Genomic DNA, 6,000 nt, shown 5'->3' with positions numbered 1-6,000 from the left:
ATCCCCGGGTAACCCCTTCCGCACGCGGCATGTATATTAAATGTAAACGAGCGAATTAGCTATTCCCTCCCATACAGTAACGCGTGCCCCGACTATCGCTTTTTTACCCTGCCGTTTTGCCGCGCCTACCCTTACCCCTGCGTTAGAGGCAGGGGTAAGGGTAGGCGGCAAACTTTCCCCCAGCCCCCGCTCACCTGCCCTGGCGCGTCCGGTCTCTGGTGCAGCCCAGTTCTGTCCCCTCCTCCCGAAGAAAAGAAAAAAAAAACAAACCCAGAAAAAAAAGTAGCAAGAGAGCGAGGGGAGAGACGGGCAATCCTACGCTCTGGCCTGCCAGTCCCTTGTCCTCTCCTCCCGAAGCAGGGCGCGAAAAGCAGCCTTGCTCCGGGAGGAGGGGGCAGTTTAAAGCAACGAAGCGACTTACTTTTGCAGCCCCCCTCCGCACATCAGCGACGACGACCGGGCAATCCTAGGCTCGGGCCTGCTTGTCTCTTCTCCTCTCCTCCCGAAGCAGGGCGCGAAAAGCTGCCTTGCTCCGGGAGGAGGGGGGGGGGGCAGTTTAAAGCGACGAAGCGACTTACTTTTGCAGCCCCCCCACTCCGGACATCGGCGACGACCACGGCTCCTGCCTCCAGCTGTCAGACAGACGCATCGCACGTGGGAAAGTGGCCCCTATGCATGCAATTGGCTGCTCAAGATGTGACGTGCTCCTCTCTGCCCGAAGCAGGGCGCGAAAAGCAGCCTTGCTTTTCGCGCCCTGCTTCGGGAGGAGAGGAGAAGAGACAAGCAGGCCCGAGCCTAGGATTGCCCGTCTCTCCCCTCGCTCTCTTGCTACTTTTTCGGTTTGTTTTTTTTTGCTTCGGGAGGAGGGGATAGGACTGGGGCTGCACCGGAGACGGACGAGGCCAGGGCAGTGTGAGCGGGGGGCTGGGGGAAAGTTTGCCGAGCATCGGAGAACATAACTGTCCACTTCCTGGTACCTGTCATTTCAAATGTCATTTGAAATGACATTTGAAATGACAGATACCAGCGTGGCCGTGAAGCGTTAGGCCCGCGCACCCAGGATACTGTATAGGCGCTCTATACAGTAAAATGGGTTGCGCGGGCCTAACCTTCGCCTAACGCTTCGCAGACGCGGCATGCATTTGCATGCAATTTGAAGAGAGTATCGAGCGGTAGGTGAAGAGAACTGTGCATGCGGGGAACGAGGGTGCGCCTGGCACTGCCACACTCTTTCTAACGCGGCATAACTGTATCGACCTGTGGATTAGTTCAACCTTTTTAACTGTAGGCAACCTTCAGGACACATTGCTATGAAACACTCAATCCCCCAAATAAATGCCTTTTTTGTTACCGAATACTAATGGCACCACCTAGGTAATGTACGACCCATATTTTTTTTGATATAGGTGCCCTATTGTAAACCGTTGTGATGGTGAATAACTTAATGACAGTATAGAAAAACTCCCAAATAAATAAAATAAATAAAGATGAGAGAGTGATGAGGTCTTGAGCACTTCTGTCCTTAATGCAGTCATTCCATGTGATGAGAGGAGACCTATCATCTGTCAAATAGAAGACAAGTTTACTATAGACTATTTTCCAAACTGAATTCCTCTCTCCTGTTTATCACAATGGACATGGGGCTGAAAAAAAGTCAAGCAAATCCAGTTCACAGCCTGTGCACTGTCCTCCCTCCACTGTTTTCATGCAGTTATGAAGATGAATGCAAATGGACTGTTACCTCTGTTCTACTACAGAAGTAAAGTAGACATAAACATTGCTAATTGCTGCAGAAAGAATCACAGAGAAATCACTTATATGCCCAAAACCTGCAGACCAAGTCACAAAATGTTTCCTGATAGTTTTCCCAGGTGGTGTTAGATTTTCCATGCAACACTAATTAATCTCACAGGGGCCTTTCACCTCTGAACAGACTTCTACTCCCCCCTTCTGATGTATTCCTAAGGTCAAGAGAGGGAATTTGGTATAATTCCTGAGTTTACAAATCATTTCATTAATGGTTTTTTCTACTGCATGTATCCGAAGAGAAGTTGTTTTAGCACCTTACTGCTAATAATATAAACTGAAGTTTTTTGCCACATAAAAAGTTGCAAACTAATGAAACAGCCTTCTTTGAGAATGTATTAAAGATATTGACTACTAATTTTTGTACCTGTATACTCTTGTATGAGGGAAAAAACATTGTGTTAACTGATAGTCATGTGCCTGCTCATCTCCACTTATAGAAACATTTCAGGATTTTTTTTACCATTAAATAAAAGCATCCAATCAAAATTTCCTGAGATAGTCAAGTATACTACCGTGTTTCCCCGAAAATAAGACCTCGTAGAGGTTTTGCCAAATTGCTAAATATAAGACCTCCCCTGAAAGTAAGACCTAGCACATATTACATGTAAATGATCAAATTAGCTACGGTATTCCCTCCCATACTGTAACGCGCGCCCCTGCCATTTTGCCGCGCGTTTAACCTGCTAACTTACTGCCTACCCTTACCCCTGCGTTAGAGGCAGGGGTAAGGGTAGGTGGAAAACTTTCCCCCAGCCCCCGCTCACCTGCCCTGGCCGCGTCCATGGGTGCTGGTCTCCGGGGCAGCCCCAGTCCTCTCCCCTCCTCCCGAAGCAACGAAAGGGCAAAAAAAATCGAAAAAGCGAAAAAAAAAGTTGCAAGAGAGAGAGGGGAGAGAGGACGGGCAATCCTACGCTCGGGATTGCCAGTCCTCTCCCCTCCTCCCGAAGCAGGGCGCAAAAAGCAGCAGTGTAAAGCAACGAAGTGACTTACTTTTTTCACAGCCCTCCTCCGGAGATGAACATCGACGGATCGCGGCGCCCCTGCCTCCCAGCGAAGATGGATTCCTTCACGAGCGAAAGCGGCCCCTGTATGTGCGATTGGGCCGCTCAATGCGTGACATCACATGCCGTGACGCCAAACGTCGTGACGTCACGCATTGAGTGGCCCAATCGCATGCACAGGGGCCGCTTTCGCCCGTGCAGGCATCCATCTTCTCCGGGAGGCAGGGGAGCCGCGATCTGTCTCTGGAGGAGGGCTGTGAAAAAAGTAAGTCACTTCGTTGCTTTACAGGACACTGCCAGTCCTCTCCCCTCCTCCCGGAGCAAGGCTGCTTTTCGCGCCTTGCTTCGGGAGGAGGAGAGAGGACTGGCAATCCCGAGCGTACCGTAGGATTGCCCGTCCTCTCTCCCCTCTCTCTCTTGCAACTTTAATTTTTTTCACTTTTTCGCTTTTTTAGAACATAAGAACATAAGAAAATGCCATACTGGGTCAGACCAAGGGTCCATCAAGCCCAGCATCCTGTTTCCAACAGTGGCCAATCCAGGCCACAAGAACCTGGCAAGTACCCAAAAACCAAGTCCATTCCATGTAACCATTGCTAATGGCAGTGGCTATTCTCTAAGTGAACTTAATAGCAGGTAATGGACTTCTCCTCCAAGAACTTATCCAATCCTTTTTTAAACACAGCTATACTAACTGCACGAACCACATCCTCTGGCAACAAATTCCAGAGTTTAATTGTGCGTTGAGTAAAAAAGAACTTTCTCCGATTAGTTTTAAATGTGCCCCATGCTAACTTCATGGAGTGCCCCCTAGTCTTTCTACTATCCGAAAGAGTAAATAACAGATTCACATCTACCCGTTCTAGACCTCTCATGATTTTAAACACCTCTATCATATCCCCCCCTCAGTCGTCTCTTCTCCAAGCTGAAAAGTCCTAACTTCTTTAGTCTTTCCTCATAGGGGAGTTGTTCCATTCCCCTTATTTTGGTAGCCCTTCTCTGTACCTTCTCCATCGCAATTATATCTTTCTTGAGATGCGGCGAAAAGAATTGTACACAGTATTCAAGGTGTGGTCTCACCATGGAGCGATACAGAGGCATTATGACATTTTCCGTTTTATTCATCATTCCTTTTCTAATAATTCCCAACATTCTGTTTGCTTTTTTGACTGCCGCAGCACACTGCACCGACGATTTCAATGTGTTATCCACTATGACACCTAGATCTCTTTCTTGGGTTGTAGCACCTAATATGGAACCCAACATTGTGTAATTATAGCATGGGTTATTTTTCCCTATATGCATCACCTTGCACTTATCCACATTAAATTTCATCTGCCATTTGGATGCCCAATTTTTCCAGTCTCACAAGGTCTTCCTGCAATTATCACAATCTGCTTGTGATTTAACTACTCTGAACAATTTTGTGTCATCTGCAAATTTGATTATCTCACTCGTCGTATTTCTTTCCAGATCATTTATAAATATATTGAACAGTAAGGGTCCCAATACAGATCCCTGAGGCACTCCACTGTCCACTCCCTTCCACTGAGAAAATTGCCCATTCAATCCTACTCTCTGTTTCCTGTCTTTTAGCCAGTTTGCAATCCACGAAAGGACATCGACACCTATCCCATGACTTTTTACTTTTCCTAGAAGCCTCTCATGAGGAACTTTGTCAAACGCCTTCTGAAAATCCAAGTATACTATATCTACCGGTTCACCTTTATCCACATGTTTATTAACTCCTTCAAAAAAGTGAAGCAGATTTGTGAGGCAAGACTTGCCCTGGGTAAAGCCATGCTGACTTTGTTCCATTAAACCATGTCTTTCTATATGTTCTGTGATTTTGATGTTTAGAACACTTTCCACTATTTTTCCTGGCACTGAAGTCAGGCTAACCGGTCTGTAGTTTCCCGGATCACCCCTGGAGCCCTTTTTAAATATTGGGGTTACATTTGCTATCCTCCAGTCTTCAGGTACAATGGATGATTTTAATGATAAGTTACAAATTTTTACTAATAGGTCTGAAATTTCATTTTTTAGTTCCTTCAGAACTCTGGGGTGTATACCATCCGGTCCAGGTGATTTACTATTCTTCAGTTTGTCAATCAGGCCTACCACATCTTCTAGGTTCACCGTGATTTGATTCAGTCCATCTGAATCATTACCCATGAAAACCTTCTCCATTACGAGTACCTCCCCAACATCCTCTTCAGTAAACACCGAAGCAAAGAAATCATTTAATCTTTCCGCGATGGCCTTATCTTCTCTAAGTGCCCCTTTAACCCCTCGATCATCTAACGGTCCAACTGACTTCCTCACAGGCTTTCTGCTTCGGATATATTTAAAAAAGTTTTTACTGTGAGTTTTTGCCTCTACAGCCAACTTCTTTTCAAATTCTTTCTTAGCCTGTCTTATCAATGTCTTACATTTAACCAATGTTTATGCTTTATCCTATTTTCTTCTGTTGGATCCTTCTTCCAATTTTTGAATGAAGATCTTTTGGCTAAAATAGCTTCTTTCACCTCCCCTTTTAACCATGCCAGTAATCGTTTTGCCTTCTTTCCACCTTTCTTAATGTGTGGAATACATCTGGACTGTGCTTCTAGAATGGTATTTTTTAACAATGACCACGCCTCTTGGACATTTTTTACTTTTGTAGCTGCTCCTTTCAGTTTTTTTCTAACAATTTTTCTCATTTTATCAAAGTTTCCCTTTTGAAAGTTTAGCACGAGAGCCTTGGATTTGCATACTGTTCCTTTTCCAGTCATTAAATCAAATTTGATCATATTATGATCACTATTGCCAAGCGGCCCCACCACCGTTACCTCTCTCACCAAGTCCTGTGCTCCACTGAGAATTAGATCTAAAATTGCTCCCTCTCTCGTCGGTTCCTGAACCAATTGCTCCATAAAGCTATCATTTATTCCATCCAGGAACATTATCTCTCTAGTGTGACCCGATGATACATTTACCCAGTCTATATTGGGGTAATTGAAGTCTCCCATTATTACTGCACTACCAATTTGGTTAGCTTCCCTAATTTCTCTTAGCATTTCACTGTCCATCTCACCATCTTGACCAGGTGGACGGTAGTATACCCCTATCACTGTAGTCTTCCCTGACACACAAGGGATTTCTACCCATAAAGATTCAATTTTGTATTTAGTCTCATGCAGGATGTTTA

The sequence above is a fragment of the Rhinatrema bivittatum genome, chromosome 15, assembly GCF_901001135.1.
Source record: "Rhinatrema bivittatum chromosome 15, aRhiBiv1.1, whole genome shotgun sequence".
Lineage (NCBI taxonomy): Eukaryota > Metazoa > Chordata > Amphibia > Gymnophiona > Rhinatrematidae > Rhinatrema > Rhinatrema bivittatum.
This window is presented reverse-complemented; position numbering follows the sequence as displayed.